Source organism: Pristiophorus japonicus, chromosome 4, assembly GCF_044704955.1.
Source record: "Pristiophorus japonicus isolate sPriJap1 chromosome 4, sPriJap1.hap1, whole genome shotgun sequence".
Classification (NCBI taxonomy): domain Eukaryota; kingdom Metazoa; phylum Chordata; class Chondrichthyes; family Pristiophoridae; genus Pristiophorus; species Pristiophorus japonicus.
Window position 1 is genome coordinate 217,818,054 of NC_091980.1, and position 21,379 is coordinate 217,839,432.

General features: G+C 44.1%; 1 non-coding gene and 2 pseudogenes across 1 annotated transcript; all 3 read right to left on the reverse strand.

The window, feature by feature from the left end:
* Positions 1 to 15,291: 15,291 nt before the first annotated feature.
* On the reverse strand, positions 15,292 to 15,483 carry LOC139263634 (U2 spliceosomal RNA). The gene has a single exon (XR_011593180.1). It is a non-coding gene; the product is annotated as a U2 spliceosomal RNA (small nuclear RNA).
* A 131-nt stretch (positions 15,484 to 15,614) lies between these two features.
* On the reverse strand, positions 15,615 to 15,817 carry LOC139263550 (U2 spliceosomal RNA; annotated as a pseudogene).
* A 123-nt stretch (positions 15,818 to 15,940) lies between these two features.
* LOC139263545 (U2 spliceosomal RNA) lies at positions 15,941 to 16,175 on the reverse strand (annotated as a pseudogene).
* Positions 16,176 to 21,379: the final 5,204 nt, after the last annotated feature.

The window sequence follows — 21,379 nt, forward strand, 5'->3', positions numbered from 1 at the left end:
GTGATACAGGTCGGTAATTGGTTGGTAGGTAGAAGACAGAGAGTTGGGATAAAGGGAATGTACTTTGTTTGGCGGGATGTGGCAAGTGGTGTTCCCCAGAGATTTGTATGGGGGCCTCAGCTCTTCACCATATATATCAGTGATTTGGATAAAGAAATAGAGAGTTGTGATAATAGTTTGCAGATGACTTTGGGCCAAAAATTGTGGTCGGCAGCATACATTTGGAGTATGTTGCTGAGCTGTAAAAAGAATATGCACCTACCTGATGGGGGCCCTCCTGCGAAAACTTGCAATCTGAGGCTGCAAGTTGGAGGGCAGTGTAATGGCCCACAGATCCCAGGGATGCAGCCTGAGTGGAAGCGTACCTGAGATCACGTGGACCTGGTCCTCTAATCAGAAAACAGACCTAGGTTTTACATATTTCAGAAGAGAATCCTGTAATCAGATTTAATGGAATCCGGTAATTAGATTTAATTACAATTTACAGGGTTGGAATTTAATTCCTAATTAGCTTCATTCCACCAACTTCACTAAAAATTAAATTAAATTTCGCTGATAATTTTATCGACATCATTAAAACTCTAATATTTACAGAAATAAGAAAAACGCATAAAGTTAAACTATATTATTTCTGAGATGAAAATGTTTAAAACATGCCTAAGGTATCCCCTTACGCTGATGCAGACAGGCCCTGTGCCTGTTTGCTTCAACCATAACATTTCCATAAGCAATTGCTGGGCTGTTGGTGGGAAAATAGTCCAACTCTGCGCCATTAAGTGCTATTTCGTGGGCTGTGCAGATGGCCTGTCAATGCATACATTGACAGATCACAAGTTCATGATTTAGCTAATTGGCTAAGTGACAGGAAACAGAGAGTAGTGGTAAACGGTTGTTTTCCGGACTGGAGGAAGGTACATAGTGGTGTTCCCTAGGGGTCGGTACTGGAACCACTGCTTTTTTTGATATATATTAATACCATCCTCCGCCTGCTCCACGACGACATGCAGGTCGTGATCCTTACCAACGGATCCATTAGAGACTCAATCCACGTCTGGACCGGGCTCAAACAGGGTTGTGTCATGGCCCCAACCCTCTTCTCAATCTTCCTCGCTGCCATGCTCCACCTCACAGTCAACAAGCTCCCCGCTGGAGTGGAAGTAAACTACAGAACCAGTGGGAACCTGTTCAACCTTCGCCATCTCCAGGCTAGATCCAAGACCACCCCAACCTTAATTACAGGCCTGTCAGCCTAACCTCAATGGTGGGAACATTATTGGAAAAAATCCTGAAAGACAGGATAAATCTGCATTTGGAAAGGCAAAGATTAATTAGGGACAGTCAGCATAGATTTGTTAAGGGAAGATCATGTTTGACTAACCTGCTAGAATTTTTTGAGGAGGTAACCAAGAGGGTTAATGAGGGTAGTGCGTACGATGTACTTTATATGGACTTTAGCAAGGCTTTTGATAAGGTCCTACATGATAGACTGGTCATGAAGGTTAAAGCCCATGGGATACAGGGCAAAGTGGCAAGTTGGATCCAAAATTGGCTTGGAGGTAGGAAGCAAAGGGTAATGATTGATGGATGTTTTTATGACTGGAAGGATGTTTCCAGTGGGGTTCCGCAGGGCTCAGTACTGGGTCCCTTGCTTTTTGTGGTACAGGCAACTCTCGATTATCTGGGTCCCTCGGGGATTGGGCTATTCCGGGTAAACGATTTTTCTGTTAGGGTGAGTGTACATTTTAAAGTTAAAACTTTAATGAATAAATACAATCATTAGGGCGAGTTAACATTTATAAGTTAAAACTTTAATGAATCAATACAATCAGCTACAAACAGTAACAAAAGATGGACATTACCAGTATGCATGTACAGGTTCTGTGCCTGGAACCCAGTGCCGGCACTGCCCCCGATCCCAACGTCAGCGGCGGACGCCAGAGACAGCGGCTGCAGCAGCGCACACACACACCAGGGTAGAGGAGGGTGATTTTTACGTTGAGTAAGAGAGTGTGTGAGAGAGAGAATGTGCGAGTGTGAGAGAGAGTGTTTGTAAGAGAGAATGAGCAAATACAAGGGGTGTTGCAGTTGTATGACGCGGACTGGTTGGGCTGGGTGCTCTTTGCCTTTTCGTCATTGTTCATAGGTTTATATGTAACCTTTAGGGCTGCTGATCAAGGGCCGTGCGGCTCTTTGTTGGCCGGCGCGGACACAATGGGCTGAAATGGCCTACTTTTGCGCTGTAAATTTCTATGTTTCTAACCTCTGTATGCGGACGATGCCTGCTTCTGCGCACATACAGAGGCTGAACTCCAGGACATAGTCAACGTATTTACTGAGGCATACGAAAGCATGGGCCTTACGCTAAACATCCGTAAGACAAAGGTCCTCCACCAGTCTGTCCTTGCCGTACAGCACAGTCATCAAGATCCATGGTGTGGCCCTGGACAACGTGAACCATTTCCCATACCTCGGGAGCCTCTTATCAACAAGAGCAGACATTGATGACGAAATTCAACACCGCTTCCAGTGCGCCTGAGGAAAAGAGTGTTTGAAGACCAGGCCCTCAAAACTGCCACCAAGCTCATGGTCTACAGGGCCGTAGTAATACCCGCCCTCCTGTATGGCTCAGAGACATGGACCGTATACAGTAGACACCTAAAGTCGCTGGAGAAATGCCACCAACGATGTCTCCGCAAGATCCTACAAATCCCCTGGGAGGACAGATGCACCAATATTAGTGTCCTCAACCAGGCCAACATCCCCAGCATTGAAGCACTGACCACACTTGATCAGCTCCGCTGGGCAGGCCACATTGTCCGCATGCCAGACATGAGACTCCCAAAGCAAGCACTCTACTCGGAACTCCTTCACGGCAAACGAGCCAAAGGTGGGCAGAGGAAACATTACAAGGACACCCTCAAAGTCTCCCTGATAAAGTGTAACATCCCCATTGACACCTGGGAGTCCCTGGCCAAAGACCGCCCTAAGTGGAGGATGTGCATCCGGGAGGGCACTGAGCACCTCGAGTCTCATCGCCGAGAGCATGCAGAAATCAAGCGCAGGCAGCGGAAAGAGCATGCGGCAAACCAGTCCCGCCCTCCCTTACCCTCAACGACTATCTGTCCCACCTGTGACAGGGATTGTGGTTCTCATATTGGACTGTTCAGCCACCTAAAGACTCATTTTAAGAGTTAAAGCAAGTCTTCCTCAATTCCGAGGGACAGCCTATGATGATAATGATATTAATGACTTGGACTTGGGGGTACAGGGCACAATTTCAAAATTTGCAGATGACACAAATCTTGGAAGTATAGTGAACAGTGAGGAGGATAGTGATCGACTTCAAGAAGACATAAACCGGCTGATGAAATGGGTGGCTATGTGGCAGATGAAATTTAACGCAGAAAAGTGTGAAGTGATACATTTTGGTAGGAAGAATGAGGAGAGGCAATATAAATGAAAGGGTACAATTCTAAAGGGGTGCAGGAATAGAGACCTGGGGGTATATGTACACAAATCATTGAAGGTGGCAGGGCAGGTTGAGAAAACGGTTAAAAAAGCATATGGGGTCCTAGGCTTTATAAATAAAGGCATAGAGTGCAAAAGGAAGGAAGTTATGATGAACCTTTATAAAACATTGGTTCTGCTTTAACTGGAGTATTATGTCCAATTCTGGGCACCACACTTTAGGAAGGCTGTGAAGGCCTTGGAGAGGATGCAGAAAAGACTTACAGGAATGGTTCCAGGGATGAGGGACTTCAGTTACGTGGATAGACTGGAGAAGCTGAGGTTGTTCTCCTTAGAGCAAAGAAGGTTGAGAGGAGATTTGATAGAGGTGTTCATAATCATGAGGAGTCTAGACAGAGTAGATATAAAGAAACTGTTCCCATTGGCAGAGGGTCGAGGGTTGTTATACAGCAAATGGTTTTGATCTGGACTGCACTGCCTGAAAGGGTGGTGGAGGCAGACTCAATCATGGCTTTCAAAAGGGAATTGGAAAAGTACCTGAAAGAAAATATTTGCAGGGCTATGGGGAAAAAGCAGGGGAGTAGGACTAGCTGAAGTGCTCTTATAGAGAGCCGGCACGGGCTCGAAGTCCGCCTTGTTTGAACCATTCTTTGATTCTATGATTCTAAAACTAATATTATATGAAAATTTATACAATTTGATGGCTGTTCTATTTAAGTCCCATGTAATCATCCTAATCAACATTCAAAATGGCTTTTACCCTTCGTAAGCTAAATCTGGTTTTATGGCAATAATATAACAAATTAAAACTTTAATCTGTTCCAGGCCAAATAGGTAAAAATCCCCAAATGTATCCATGAGGTACAGAATATTAACACTACTGCGTACAGCAACAACCACTTGTATTTATATAGCACTTTTTAACATATTAAAATTTCCGAAGGCACGTCACAGGAGCGTTACCAAACAAAATTTGACACTGAGCCACATAAGAAGATATTAGGGAGGTGACTAAAAGTTTGGTCAAAGAGCTAGGTTTTAAGGAGGTCGTGGAGAAGGAAAGAGAGGTAGATATACGGAGAGGTTTAGGGAGGGAATTCCAGAGCTTGGGGCCTAGGCAACTGAAGGCACGTCCACCAATAATGGAGCAATTAAAATTGGTGATGCTTAAAAGGCCAGAATTAGAGAAGCACATATATCTTGGAGGGTTGTGGGGTTGGAGGAGATTACAGAGATAGGGAGGGACGAAGCCATAGAGGAATTTGAAAACAAGGATGAGAATTTTAAAATTGAGACATTACTTAACTGGGAGCCAATGTAGGTCAGTAAGCACCGGGGTGATTGATGAACAGGATTTGGTGCGAGTTAGGACATGGGCTGCAGAGTTTTAAATGACCTCAAGTTTACGGAAGGTGGAAAATGGGAGGCCAGCCAGGAGTCAAGGCTTATGGGCGAGGGCAGTGAAGTGGAGTTGAGGCCAAGATCAGCTCAGCCATGATCCTATTGAATGGCGGAGCAGACTCGAAGGGCAAGATGGCTTACTCCTGCTCCTATTTCTTATGTTCTTATGTTCTTATGAGTGCATTGGAATAGTCAAGTCCAAAGGTAACATACCTGAAATGAATCAATTAAATGCTGAGCCATTGCCAAATGTAGCATTTCAGTCTGAAATCCTGCTAATGTTTATATATTGATTAAAATGGAATGGGCTGTTTTCCAATACAGTTTTTTCATATGCACTACCAAAGCAGTACCAATTTCAAAGTGCAATGAATATTGTCAGAAAAACTTGTTGGTTAAAGGGAATGCGAAGCAATGATCATAGTTTACCAATGATTCAGCTGTAACTGTTACATTACAGTTCAGTATTTCCAGTTGTCAGAAAGTGCAAGGAGTTGTTTATTTTTCAGGCTCATGTATATGAAATCAACTAACCATTCATTTGTTTGTATTCTGGTGGATTCAAAAGGGAAACCACAAAGAGTTCTTCAATAACTAGCACCAGACTATAGAGAAGTCATCTCTGACGTGTTCTGACAAAAGGTCATCGACCTGAAACGTTAACTCTGTTTCTCTCTCCACAGACACTGCCCTACTTGCTGAGTATCTCCAGCATTTTCTGTTTTCATTTCAGATTTCCTGCACCTGCAGTATTTTGCTTTTGTAAAGTCATCTCTTCCTTTTTTTATTCTTAATCTGCTTACATCTCTTTCTCTGTTTTCTGTCTGCAATTCCATACATGTAGCTTCAAAGTCTGACTTCCTTCTAGACCCAATTTTGGTCATTTTCTTTTATCATATCCCTGCTACATCTTTAAAATTAACATATACAATCAAGTCACCAAAAAGGGTGAATGCATATAAACTCAATCACATTACCCTGAGAATAATTAAAGCTTTGCTCTTTATTTCCAGTATATTTAAAAAAACAATTGAGAACCAAACAAAAACCTATGTTTTTATTATACTTTACTTACGTTAAATTCTCACACCAAAATATAAGTTGATTAACACGTTTAGTGACACTGATGTACATACAGATTTACAGGAGAAGCTTAGCAGTGGATCTTTTCAGACATTGTAAAAAGTATTAAAAATATTTGTATTCTGTCATAAAGCTAATTAATAGGCACAGATAGGCACAGGAAAGGGTGCTTGAACTTTGATAATAGCTTTAAATTCCTTTAAAGGTAATCAGACAGTAGTCATACATATTAAATTATTTGGCATTTAACATTCACAATTTCTTGAGTTTTCTGGCTACTAACTGTCATTCATCCGACATGGGTTCATGGCCTCGTTTTTCATCAGTAAGTTCCTCCCTGCTTCTGACAAGATGTCTCACTGACTGGTCATTCTCAGTCAGCATCTATTTATGGAAAAATGTCAAATAAGAATGTTCCCACATTTGTGATTTGAACAATACCTGACATTGCAGAAACTAACAATTAACAAAAGAAAGTGAATGGTCTTTGCCTGCTTTAGAACATTAGATTCTGACACATTCATGGTGGCCTGTTTTTTCTGATTGTTAAAGCTCATGGACATAAAAAGACCACCTATTGAGCAAATGTTATTCTTTTTTCAACTGCTGCGATTGCATGAAAAGAAACCCTTTACAACATAAAAAAATGATTTTTTTTTCTTTATTTAACTTGTTAAGCTCTTAATGTCTTTTTCAGCTTGCAGCATAGCATCCATTCCTTCAACAGTATGGAGAACGAATAAAGAGCATGAAAAGTCTTATTGGATGCCCTTCAGTCTAATGCTCAAGCTTTGCAGGTTTGCGATTTGGAATTGCTGGGTTTGGGATTGTAACGGGAGACCTACACCAGTTAGATTACTTTGAATTTGTTTTAAAGAAAAACGATTCATGAGAATTCTGTTTCAAATGGAGTTTCTTGGAGTTCTTTCATTTGCTGTGATTTTGTACATTTATTTCAGTGCTTCAAGTTCGGATTGCTTATCAATGGGTTTTGAGTTGTAAGTACAAAGAGTCAAAGCCAATGTTGCAGTGTCAATAAAAATTGAATTAACAAATTTGTTTTCACACACATGCAATCAAAATTACAATAACAAGTAGAAAAATGCATATCGAACACATACTTTGCTTTTGGTCAAGTTGTTTTCGTATTGTAGTGAGACATCATAAAGGCTTTTTTTGGTGATATCTGATGCCTCAGTGCTCAGAGAGTTAACCTTGAACTCTTGCTGTTTTATTACATATTGGTCTGTGCTTCTGAGCAGCAGGAGCAGATTCAGGCAATTACAATCAAGTCAGGGCACATACCACGGCACAGTAGTGTGATCATGATGAGGATACTGATGAGGCACTTATCAAAAACCCACATCAACCACACTCATCAGTCACAACGTGTCACAAAAATGATGCATTAGCCATCTAGAATGTTCATTCCTCTGTGTTTACCACTTTCACAAGCCCCTTTTTGATTTGCAGCCATGGCTCAGTTCAAACAGCAGCCAGCTCTGAGTAGCTCTGCCAGGTTTAAGTTGCAGATCATGTTTGCACTCGAGTGTCCAGTTTAGAGAATACTTGTCACTGTCACAGCAATAAAGCACAAGAAGTGACTGTTGTAAGTGGGAGGCTGTTTGGAGGAATCCATGAAATTTTACCCCTTGCTGATCTCAAACACTGCGTTTAACACCTGAAGCTTTTAGACCCCTTCTGTGCTCTATTCCCGTCAGTATTTGCCCTAAGAGATTTGAAGTACAACTAAGGGTTCTGAAGCTTATTTCAGCTATTTGATTGCACCAAGGCTGAAAGCACCACCTGCAAATGGCTTATTTATTTCCTGCTAAACCTCTTTCGAAAGAGCCAAAATGATAACTGCTAACGAGCATTAATTAATTGCTTACTGAATGACTTCTTCTTTTCCAAGCGTGCTGAACTGTTGAAATTCACACTTGATGTCTGACTCGTCAAGAACTTTCATTGTTGTTTATCACTCATGCATATGATGGGCTGTAGGCCATTGTTGCACTTGTTTAAGATGCTCTTATAGAAAGAATTGAGAGAACATTCATCATTCCTCAATTATAAAAAAAGAATATCATTTCCTAAATAGTGAGGACTCAATCGTTGCACAATGTAAATAAACACTGGTTACAAATCCTCTGAGTAAGCAGATCTGACAAATTATGGACAAAAATGATAGCCTATCCTTTTGATAGAGATAATATATGACAAGGCACTTCAATATCTTCTAATGAGGATATCCAACCTTGTCACCTCATGTGAAAAAAATGGGAATATCCAAGTGGAATTTTGTATATAATATTTGATTGGCCCTTTCGCACAGTACATTGAGGGATATGCAGTTTTGCAATGAAAGGATGTTATGGAGTAAGTATTTATGTGTTGGCGATAAAGTTGCATGGATTGGGAGTGCTGTCTTTCGTACACTGGTGGATTAGGGTCAGATGAAAGTGACTGAATAATTACAATGGCTGTTGTAAATAAATAATGCAGTGTGGAGTACGTGGGCAGGAAATGAATAACTAAAGTAGCTGGAATGAGTCAAGAGGAAATAACAACAAGTTAGGAATGAGCTGGGAAGAAATAAGTAAATAATAGTGATAACTGGCTGGCTTGAAACAAATAATAGCATGAGAGGGAAAAAATGAATAGGGGTGGTTGAAGGTGGAAAGAATAAAAGAAAGATAAAAAAGGAACAGTGTAAGCTGAAGAATGAAGCAACATGATAATTGAAAGGACTTGATTTGTGGTGAAAAATAGTGAGATTGGTATAGAAGTGTCTTTTGACTGGCTCAAATTTCCCAGGAATCAATTAAGATTTCTGTGTACCAAAACAAAATATTGCAGATGCTGGAATCTGAAATAAAAACAGAAAATGCTGGAAATACTCAGCAGGTCAGACAGAGAGAGAAACAGAGTTAACGTCTCAGGTCGATTACCCTTCGTCAGAACTGGAAAAAGTTAGAGGTGTAGCAGATTTTTAAGCAAGTATAGGATCGGGGAAAGGGGGGAGGAGAGAAAAAAACAAAGGGAAGATCTGTGATAGGATGAAAGGCAGAAGAGATTAAGGGCTGGATTTTTGGGCCCCTGTTAACGCCCCGGAAGGGCGGTAATGACGGCGGTAAGCACATCCGGGCGGGCAGCCAGCTTCCAGCACCCTGCCCTTCGGGGCTGGTTTTGCTGGGGCAAAGAGCATTACTGCCGGGAAGAGGCGAGCCGGTGTGTAATGTCCCTGGTTGCGACACCCGCTTGATTTTTGGCTGCCGCCCATTCCGTAGCGCTCCGTAGAGCACCCTTGGGTCTGCCTGCGAAAGCTAGCGGTCCAAGCTGCAGCGGCTACAGTGAGGTAAGTAATGTCGACCTCAGGTAAGTTTAATTGGTTTTTTTTGCGATTTATGTTGTGGTGGCGTGAGTTATTTATTGGGAATGTTTTTGGTGGTTTTTTTCAGGTTTTTTTCTCTTATGGTACTCTGAGGCCGGCTGTTTAGCTCGGGATTTTTGCTTGCTCAGCCGGCCTGGCGCCCTAAGAGAGGTGTGTAACGACTCCCTTAGTGCTCCACCCCACACTCAGGGCCCAGCTGATGGATTTTGCTGACGGAGTCGCAAATTGTTCCTGGGCACAAACTTTACCGTCCCGCCGTCATTACCGTCCTGAAATGAGAAGAACCGAAAATCCAGCCCATAGAGACAAAAGGGATGATGGTACAAGGCAAAAGGCAAAAGATTTCTGCGTGATGGGCAGTTAACATGTGTAATATCTCTTAAAACTTTTATATATATTAGAAGACATCCCATGGTGTTGCTCACAGTGATTTGCAGGTTATGTTCTTGCAAGGGCTGGGACTGTAGATCACCACCGAAAGAGCTTTTTTCAGAAAATATGGAGTAAGTGTTTTTTGATTGGTTCGTGGAAAATAACTCACTGAAGATAGATAGACTAATAAATTTACCTCCTTCTCTTATAGCACAGTTATAAAAATAAATCAGTCTTTGCATGTCTCATGGGGGAGGGCGGGGGTTGAAGCAGCTCTTTACTTGAGATATCAAAAGGCCATTCAGCACCATCTGTTTAGGGTGCAGGATTTTATAGTGAGAGCTAAAAAGTATAAAAGCGAAGAGAAGATTAAGCTAATCTGTACCTTTTCTTCTTTACCAAATATCTCTGCAGCAATACTTACAGTTACTAACTATTCCTGCTTAAATAAACACGATTTAATTCAGGATTTTTATTGAACTTCATGCAGACTAAATTAATGGTACAGCCCTTTCAGAATTTACTGTCTACATTAATTGTTTTATTTTTTGATGATTGCCATGAGTTCCCTCTCAAAACACTCCTCAATAAAATAAATGTAGCGACTATAGCCATTTAGAAAACATTATAAAATATATACTAAAAATGGCAAAATTTCAAAGTGTAACACCTCACTTGTCACACAAGAAAAATTATGTGTTTGCTAAATAATCACTCTGTGAATAAAATAATTTAATTTTTTTTCCAGTAAGGCTTTCTCAGAAAAAGCTGAAGTGCTTTGCCCTGAAAATTCACAGTTATTCTTGAATAGTTTTGCTCTAACTTCAGCAAGGCTACACCAGAATGAGAAGAAACTAGGTCAGGAGACGGAAACACCCAGGTCCCAGCCTACAGCTACACAGGGTATTGGTGAGGCCACACCTGGAATACTGCGTGCAGTTTTGGTTTTCATATTTATGAAAGGATATACTTGCTTTGGAGGCAGTTCAGACAAGGTTCACTAGGTTGATTCCGGAGATGAGGGGGTTGACTTATGAGGGAAGGTTGAGTGGGTTGGGCCTCTATTCATTGGAATTCAGAAGAATGAGAGGTGATTTTATTGAAACGTATAAGCTTATGAGGGGGCTTGACAAGGTGGATGCAGAGAGAATGTTTCCACTGATGCGGGAGACTAAAACTAGAGGGCATGATTTAGAATAAGGGGCCACCCATTTAAAACTGAGATGAGGAGAAATTTCTTCTTCTCAGACGGTTGTAAATCTGTGGAATTCGCTGCCTCAGAGAGCTGTGGAAGCTGGGAAATTTAAGACCGAAATAGACAGTTTCTTAAACAATAAGGGGACAAGGGGTTATGGGGAGCGGGCAGGGAAATTGAGCTGAGACCATGATCAGATCAGCCATGATCTTATTGAATGGCGGAGCAGGCTCGAGGGGCTGTATGGCCTACTCCTGTTCCTATTTCTTATGTTCTTATTAGTGCCAAAGTTTCCAGGATCATAGAATCATAGAAATTTACAGCATGGAAGGAGGTCATTTTGGCCCATCGTGTCTGCGCCAGTCGACGCCAAGAGCTATCCAGCCTAATCCCACTTTTCAGCTCTTGGTCCATAGCCCTGTAGGTTATGGCACTTTAAGTGCACATCCAAGTATCTTTTAAATGTGGTGAGGGTTTCTGTTATGTCTTCAGATGCTCTAATAATGACTCCACGAGACAATGTGTTGTGCTTGAACTGTAGTGACCTTAGTCCATTTAATGTAACTCCAGAGTGAGGATCACACATGGTGGACTGCCTTTTATGCTAGGCCTGGCACACCTGTACAGGTAACCTACAAGACTCCCATTCTCGTGCTCTCTGGTGGCACACCTTGTAATAGTACAAGCAGTAACCATGTCGGATACATGACATCACTCTCCCCCAAGTCTTTAGTGCAAATCGCCCTTGCTTTGACTGTGCTCTATCTGGTTGACCCTTGGAGGGCGTTTCCATCTTGGGTGAGTAGGTTCGTTGGCAGTAGAATTGCTGGTGGTTTCTGTTTCTGCGTCCATGACCACTCTATTCTCTCCGCCGCCCCCGCCCCCCCCCCCACATGCAGATTGTGCCGTTGGCTCATTACATTCATATACATTCAAGTCCAAAAAAAATTTGCGTTTACAGTATTGCCTTCGTGGTACCATGGTGAGTGAAGTACATTTGAATGGTGAGGTACATACTTGGAATATACTTGGAGTCGGTGCTGGGGTCAGTACCGTTGTGCGAGGACAAACTAGAGCCAGAACTGCTGGATGGTGTCCAGGTAGTCTGGTGGTGGCACAGTGCCCAGTGCTGGCAGTGGGAACCCGGTTGGCTCAGGTTGCCTGCTCTCGGGGATTTTGCTGTTGCTTCTAGTGTCAGGCAGGTTCACAGATGCCTGTTACCTTCCTGTCCTCTCCTTGCGCCCCGGGTCGCTGTTGCTCCCTGAGGAGCAGTCATCTAGCAGTGCACAGGGAACTGCTGACTCACTTGCCTGGGCGTTATTTGGTTTGGGATCCTGGCTGGTCGTAGTCTCATTTGGGAGAACCGTTGCGGGTGACCCTTTGTTCCCGGGAGTAGCCTTAGTGGCGATAGGGTCTGGGGGCTGCTCCTTAGCACAGTTTGTTCTTTCAGGCTCGTGCTGGTTGGTGCCATCGGGTGCCTGAGAGGTGGAGCCGATTGGGGGCAGGCTATCAATACCGTTGCTGTTGCTCTCCTGAGATCGCTTGCTCTGCAGCTTGTAATATATTAGCTGCTTGTGTCCACACTCTATGTGCACCACCTTGGTCCCAGAGACGCAGGCTACAGCAATGGGTAGTTCGCTGGACCTGTGTGCTCCCGATGGGTGTTTGCCCTCTGCATTGACTGTATGCAATTGAAATCCTACATCGCACAACGTTTCATTACTTATTGTGAATACCCTGTAGCTTCGATCGCAATCGCGCAACTTTTCCTTGCTTATTGTATGTACACAACTCTGATCATCAATTACACATTTTACATCTAACTCACAGTTGCTGTTGCATTGATTGAGAGTGTGGAACTGTTCCTTTAAGTGTGGTGAGTTGTGGGCCTCCTTTAAGAAAGCCTTGCTATCTTTACCCCAATCCTCTTCTCCGTTTGGTGCCACGTGTTGCTCCATCAGCGCTGCACCTCGTGGTCCGACCGCCGCCATCATTTTCTTCAACGCCTCACCTCGTGGTTTGGGCGCCAACTTTCTTCCATCCACGATGTCGACTGCAGTGATCCTCTTCTCCCCGGCTTCCACCACCGAAGCTGGGAAGTCGCCTCTGGGTCTGTTTTTCTTCCTCCGGAGTCCTGCCACTGGAGCCTGGAAGGTGCGTTCGGGTCGTCTCAGCTGGATCATCTCCACGCAGTCGTGCTGAGCGGTCTGTGCCTCGGGTGCTGTGCTGGTCTGCTCTCTGGTGCCGGATCCAACCTCAGGTGGGGGTTTGCTTTGCCTCTGAGCGCGGGGGACATCGATCGCTAGAGGGGTGAAATCTTTCAAGCTCCAATGGATCTTCTCTATCCACCTTCTTCCGAGTAGCATTGGTCCATCGCCTGCAGCAATCCACACGGGTAACTTGTGCACCGCGCCTTCATGGAGTACCTTTACATCTGCACTACCAACTACTGGGATAAGTTCATTGGTGTAGGTCTGCAGCTTTGCCTGAACTGGGACCAACTTGGGTCGTTCAGCCTGATTGTCCCATAGCTTCTCAAAGGCTTCTTGATTCATTACTGACTGGCTCGCCACCATGTCCAGTTCCATGAAGACTGGAACACCATTTATCTCGACTTCCCTCCTCAATGGAGAACATTCAGTGGTGCAGGTAAACATGCTATATACCTTATCGTGGGGCTGAGCTGCCTCTCTGACTATCGCTTCATAATCCGCGCTGGATTCATGGCCATCTGCATACTCTTCATCAACACAGTGAGTCATATTTCTTTTACATATTCGCTGGAGGTGGCCCTTTGTGCTGCAGCCTTTACACACATAGTCTTTAATACAGCACTGGTGAGCCCTGTGATTCCCTCCGCAACGCCAGCATGGTGCTACTCGATTAGCCACCCTCGTCGGCCTCTGAGTTAAGGGACTCGGGGGCCTGTTCTCTCTCCCCTGAGAAGATTCACGTTCTACAGTCCAGCTTCTAAAAGGGGCCACTCTGTGCACAGTACTTGCCGGGTTTGAGTCCTGAAGATGAGTCATCCGCCTAGAGCCGCAGGTCGAGGTCATGAATGCTTGGCTCCCGGAGATGACCTTCTGCAGTGTGACTGTGGTATGCGCAGATAGTAGCTTATGAAGAAGGCCCTCTTGGCCAATTCCGATGACAAAGATATCCCGCAGCGCTTCGGTGAGGTGGTTGCTGAAATCACACGGTACCGCCAGCCTCCTGAGGTCTGCAGCATATTTCGCAATCTCCTGGCCTTCGGGCCGTCAGTGTGTATAAAGCCGGTGTCTGACTGTGAGGATGCTCTCTTTGGGCTTGAGTTGTTCTTGGATCAGCGTTACAAGCTCCTCGAACATCTTGGTCGTTGTCTTCGCTGGTGACAGCAAGTCCCTGACGAGGCCATAGACAGTGGGCCCACAATTGGTTACCAGGATAGCTCTGCGCTCATCAGCCAGTGTGGCCGGATTTTTGCCTGCCAGGTCGTTTGCTGTGAAGAAATGGTCGAGCCTCTCCATAAAGGCTTCCCAATCATCACCATCGGCGAACTGCTGCAATGTACCAAGGTTAGCCATTTTCGCGTGAAGGTCTGTAATCTCGTCGCCAATTGTTATGTCTTCAGATGCTCTAATAATGACTCCACGAGATAATGTGTTGTGCTTGAACTGTAGTGACCTTAGTCCATTTAATGTAACTCCAGAGTGAGGATCACACATGGTGGCCTGCCTTTTATATTAGGCCTGGCACGCCTGTACAGGTAACCTACAAGTCTCCCACTGCAGTACCTCTGGTGGCACACCTTGTAATAGTACAAGCAGTAACCATGTAGGATACGTGACAGTTTCTGCCTTTACCACCCTTTCAGGCAGTGAGTTCCAGATTCCACCACCCTCTGGGTGAAGACATTTTTCCTCATATCTCCTCTAAACCTCCCCCCAATTACTTTAAATCTATGCCCCCTGGTTGTTGACCCCTCTGCCAAGGGAAACAGGTCCTTCCTATCCACTCTATCCAGGCCCCTCATAATTTTATACACCTCAATCAGGTCTTCCCTTAGCCTCCTCCCAAATAAAACAGACCAGCATCTCCAAAGTTTTCTCATAGCCAAAATTCTCTAGCCCAGGCAACATTCTTGTAAATCTCCTCTGCACCCTTTCCAGTGCAATCACATCTTTGCAGCACACAGTACTCCAGCTGCAGCCTAACCACTGTTTTATACAGTTCAAGGATAACCTCTTTTTAAAAATTTTTTTAAAATTTATTCGTTGCCAATCTTTCCAATTCTTTGTCAGATCACAAACGCCAGTCAAGGATCACTCTGCGCCAATGCTCTTAGCCAAAAGGCCTAGAGCCACTGCACTGTTCCTGGAAGTACTGCAATACCAGGTTCGTGCCATGGAGGTGGGGTGCCCCCCCACCCACCTCCATGGAGGTGGATGGGTCAAGCCACCCCACCCACCTCCTATTTCCAAAAAGCATAGGAGAACCACCTTCCTGATCCAGGGAGAACCACTTTCTGGTCATGGTTACTCCCCTGTCAGGTCAGTTACGCATGATCTTAGCCAAAAGGCCGAGAAGCTTTTTTTTTTTCTTTTTTTTTTCTTGAAATTCGTAGCCAATCGTTCCAATTCTTTGTCAAATCACAAACGCCAGAGGTCACCTTGCACACGCCAAGGATCACTCTGCGCCAATGCACTTAGCCAAAAGGCCTAGAGCCACTGCACCGTTCCTGGAAGTACTGCAATACCAGGTTCGTGCCATGGAGGTGGATGGGTCAAGCCACCCCACCCACCTCCTATTTCCAAAAAAGCAAGCATATACCTTCCTGATCCAGGGAGAACCACCTTGGGGTTATGGTGGTTACTCCCCTGTCAGGTCAGTTACGCATGATCTTAGCCAAAAGGCCGAGAAGCTTTTTTTTTTTTTTTTTTAAATTCGTAGCCAATCGTTCCAATTCTTTGTCAAATCACAAACGCCAGAGGTCACCTTGCACATGCCAAGGATCACTCTGCGCCAATGCTCTTAGCCAAAAGGCCTAGAGCCACTGCACCGTTCCTGGAAGTACTGCAATACCAGGTTCGTGCCATGGAGGTGGATGGGTCAGGTCCCCCACACACCTCCGTGGAGGTGGATGGGTCAAACCTCCCCACCCACCTCCTGTTTCCAAAAATGCAAGCATATACCTTCCTGACCAGGGAGAAACCACCCGGAGGTCATGGTGGCTGGTCAGAAACGGTACTACACTTGATCTTAGCCAAAAGGCCGAGAAGCTTGCTCTTGTATTCCATGCCACGACTAATAAAGGCAAGTATTTCATATGCCTTCTTAACCACCTTATCTACCTGGCCTGCTACCTTCAGGGATCTGTGGCCCAGCACTCCAATATCCCTTTGTTCCTCTACATTTTTCAGTGTCACACCATTTAATGTGTATTCCCTTGCCTTGTTAGACCTCCCCAAATGCATTACCTCACACTTATCTGGATTGAATTCAATTTGCCACTGTTCTGCCCACCTGACCAGTATATTGATAACTTCCTACATTCCACAGCTTTCTTCTTCATTATCAATCACACAGCCTATTTTAGTGTCATCTGCAAACTTCTTCATCATACCCCCAACATTTAAGTCCAAGTCATTGATATATACCACAAAAAGCAAGGGACCCAGCACTGAGCCCTGTGGAACACCACTGGACACAGCCTTCCAGTCACAAAAATACCAATCAACCATTACCCTTTGCTTCCTGCCTCTGAGCTAATTTTGGATCCAACTTGTCACTTTGCCCGGGATCCCATGGGCTATTACTTTCATGACTAGTCTGCCATGTGGGACCTTCAAAAGCTTTGCTAAAATCCATATACACTACATCATACGCACTGCCTTCATCAACCCTCCTGTTTATCTCCTCAGACACGACCTTCCCTTAAAAAATCCATGCTGACTGTCCTTGATTAATCCATGTTGTTTCAAATGAAGGTTTTTCGTGTTCCTCAGGATTTTTTTCATGTGGCTCATGTGGTAGTGGGTGGGGTGGGGCAAAGCCTCTGCCTGCCCCAAACATTGTCATTGATAAATGGAGGTGTGAGGTCTCCAAACATCAGAATTCCTGCACCCTGCCCCTTCATTGGGATCTGCTGTATGGTCAGTGGAGTTACAGCTGGTCATGCCAGATGTACTGGCCAACCCAGTGGATGTGGGGATCACATGGCAGTCCAGGCTCCCCAGAGTTGGGCAAAATTATTAAAATTTTAGAGCAGTGTTTTTTTTTAAGGAGGGCAGTAGGGTTCACCTAAAAGGTCCTTCTGGCGGGGACTCCATGCCTTTGGTCCAATATTCTTCCAGCCAGCCAGTACCCACTATGTTATTTATTTCCTGCTTGCCTGTTCATCTTTGGTTTTCTTTGGTTGAATAAGTGAAGATGGGCCACATGGCCTTCCTCGTCTGTAGTTATTTTGTAATCGTATGAAGATTAAGATTTTCAAGCTGAAAACATAACATTAACATAATCTCTCTCAGAAATCCAATTCCTCGACCTACATTCTTAACAATTCCTGTTAAAGGAGTTAACTTCTTATTTAAAGTTTTTTCTACTCTTTTGGATTTAAAGAAGACCTGTCCTCTTGCGTAGCCTTTAAAGTATATGTGGTGTCAGTCTCTGAGCTGATGCTTGTGAGGGTCAAATCATGTGGCAGTGTATCTTCAGGAAGGCTGGCCTCCTCTTCCTGAAGTGGCAGAGGTATCTCCTCAACTTCAGTAGCTGAAATGAAAGAAAGGGACAAGGGTTAGCTTGTGGTGTGAATGGAGAGCAAAGAAATAAGTGGCTGGTGAGAGCAGCTGCAATTTGTTATGCAGAATGCGCAGGGTGAGATAGAAGTGGGAAGGGAAAAAGAGCATAAGGTGTAAAGGAACCCTGCTGGACATCTCCTCCAACATTACCTGTTGCCATGGTTATGACTCTCCCCCAGCCCTTGATGGCCAGCACGTTTTCTTTGAGGAACGAGAGGGTGTGCAGAGGGGCTCGGCCTCCTCCGGTGGCAGCATCTTGTCCAGAATTGTACACGACGTTCTCCTGCAAGTGGCAGTCTTGTGAGGTGTTTAGAAAATGTGCCTGTCATGCTCGAATAGTTTGTCAGGTGTCAGATGAGGGGAGTGAGGGTTGTAATAGCGAAAGTAGGAAGTGCAGAGTGTTGGAAGAAGAAGGTGGAATGAAGCGTGATGCAGTGATTGTAGGAGAGTGAGGGGAAGTGCAGAAGGGAACAATTTTGAGTATTGTGAATAGTGAGCCAGGAGGTAGTGGAGGTGTGAGCAGATTAAGAGCGCCCCACTCTTACCTTGACAGTTCGGATGATGTCGCTGAAATTTTTGTGGTATTGTCCTTGAGCTAAGCTCCTGACATTGACCTCATCTGTGATCCCTTCCCACTCACGGCGGAGCTATTGCCTGGAGGGTTTTCTGCCCCCTGGAGGGTACAGGATCTCCCTCCTCTTGTCCACCGCATGCATCAAAGCCTCCAAAGCAACATCAAAGAATCTGGGAGCCCGATCAGCAGGTCTAGCAGCTAATTCTCTATTCACAAATGTTTGCATCGAAAGAGGTGTGGGCTGTCTTTAACTGGCGTCAGAGACACCTTATTTCGGGCTGCCCCCACCTTCCCAAACAGGCATGAAGCCAGTGAATGGCATGGGCTGCACGCTTGAATCATTTTAATGAGATTCCAGCATGAATTTAGTGGGCAACCTGCGACCACATGAACAAGTGTAAGCAATGTGCACCCTGTCCCCTCCAACCCGTTTATTGGTGCGATCAAATTTCTAGGCCATTGCGTCTGATGTTTGTATGAATGCCTTTGTGGGTTAAGTGAGAAAGGGACAAGATATAAGGCAGGATGGTGCTAGCTCTGGTCTTGGGTGAGGTCTATTACTTTAAGGAGTATATTTCTGAGAAATTTGCCTTAAGACTTTGCAGATTTAGTTCCAATTTTAGAATTAAATTCAATATCTAAATAAATGGCAATGTTATTCCTGCTACATTACAAAGCTTTGTCTCTTTGATCCATTACAAAATTTAGGTACACATTTCAATCCAATTCATCCAGCACTACTCTCTGGTTCTGAGGGAAGTTGTTTTCATAATTCATTCTCCACTATTTTTCATACTTGGCCTTATTTGTCTGTGTTAAAATCTGTTTTGAATTGTTAAAAGGGAACAAATTCTACTAATCAAATAGTGGCTGCTCAAAAGGATTATCTGGTCTATTAAAAACAGATTTTTTAAAATCCCTTTTTTAGACATTTTGTTTGGATCCAGCATCCCCCAGTGTGTCGCTGGTCGTCCACCAGAGCTGCAGGCTCTGTCGCTCTGCAGGACACAAGAGTGCCCACACATTGGGCCCAAGTTTCCACAGGATAAAAAACGGGCGCCCCTCCGAGCTGGGCGCCTCTCCGAGCTGGGCGCCCATTTTTCGCGCCTAAAACGGCGCCAGAAAAAAACGCGCTATTCTCAAGGGCTTTGCAGCTCCTTGTCTGTTTGGCACGGCGCCCAGGGGGGCGGAGCCTACACTTGCGCCGATTTTGTAAGTGGGAAGGGGCGGGTACTATTTAAATTAGTTTTGTTTCTGCCGGCAACGCTGCGCGTGCGCGTTGGAGCGTTCGCGCATGCTCAGTGTGAAAATAACATTGGCACTCGGCCATTTTTGTAGTTCTTTGTAGCTGTTTAATTTTTGAACATTTTTTAATAAAAGCACATTGCCATCAGCACATCAGCACTGAGGCTACCCTTCTCACTGTCTCCTTCCCCTCCCCACCCTCCGCGGCAACAAACGGCTGTCTCCTTCCCCTCCCTCCCCTCCACAACAACAACCCGCTGTCTCCTTCTCCTCCCTCCCCTCCACAACAACAAACGGCTGTCTCCTTCCCACCCCCGCGGTAACGAACGATGGCTGAAGCACTTTCACACAGGTAGGAAGATGGTTTATTTAATCTTTTCTTTGCTTATAAATGTTTATTCAGGTTGGATTTATTTGTATAATATTTGTAGAAGTATAAATAAGGATTTATTGTAGAATTTAATGAGTTCCCTTTCCCCCCCCCTCCCCCCCCCCACCTCGTTCTGGACGCCTAATTTGTAACCTGCGCCTGATTTTTTAATGTGTAGAACAGGTTTTTTCAGTTCTACAAAAATCTTCACTTGCTCCATTCTACTTTAGTTTGGAGTATGTTTTCACTGTGGAAACTTTGAAATCAGGCGTCAGTGGCCGGACATGCCCCCTTTTGAAGAAAAAATTCTGTTCCAAAGTAGAACTGTTCTACCTGACTAGAACTGCAGAAAAAAAAATGTGGAGAATTGCGATTTCTAAGATAGTTCGTTCTCCACCAGTTGCTCCTAAAAATCAGGCGCAAATCATGTGGAAACTTGGGCCCATTGTATCACAAATTCAGGTTTCCTCAGAAGCTGAACTGCAGATTTTAGCTATGAAGAGATTTCAAGTAAATGCCAAATGTTTCCCCACAGGGGAAGAGAATAGACCTCATCCTTCCTCCCATGCAGCCTTGGTGTATGGCTAGGAGCACATCACGACCCTCCTGTGGTTGCTAAAGATGATTTGTCAAGTGTCATTGATCAGTAGTCATATCACTCATTTTGGGTGAAAAGGTGACATTTATCAATCTCAAGTTAAACACAGTCCCATCCATATAGAGGCATTTCCTTATCACCAACATTGAGAGCTCTATGAATGATGTTCAGTGTCAAAAGACCACTGGGAAAGGATAGGGAGAATATACAACAAATTAAAAAAATATGCAATTTTGATTTCAAAAATATGTTTTTTTACATTATTACATGTATATAATCATTTTAAGTTTCCAAAAATTCCTACTGGTCACATGGTAATCTTGAATTATGCAGAGCCTGGAAGTTGGAATACATACTAGGATTAAAAGTTAACAATAGAAATTTGCGAACAATTATTTTCGGTAATAATCTAACCACCACTGAATAAAAACTTATTTTTATTTTACCCGAAAAGGACCTTAAAATTTAATTATGTTTTGAGTAAAATAGCACGATTCAGCCAATACCATTAAAGTGTAGGTTGTTTGTTTTACACTCTACCTTGATTCGTAGACCTTGGGGTTTACAGGAAAAAGGACCACACGTGACGCAAAGTTTAGGCTTAACCCAATTGTCATTTTTATTACCTAAAAACTAACTAATAACAACAGGACACGACTTCTGAGAGAATTGACCAAAAACATACAATCACCCATCGAGTTAGTTGCTGTAACCATAGATTGTAGGTTCGTGGTCGTTGGTTCCATGACCGGTTGTTCCTCTTCGATGTTTCCTCTTCTGATTATTCTCTTCTCTTCCATTTCTTCCGTGTTCGTCCGTTCCTTTTCGTTCGCCCCGAGCTGCTCCCAGTTCGTGTATATATATCCATTTTATGAATAAATCACCTGCTGGGCTGCTCCCAGC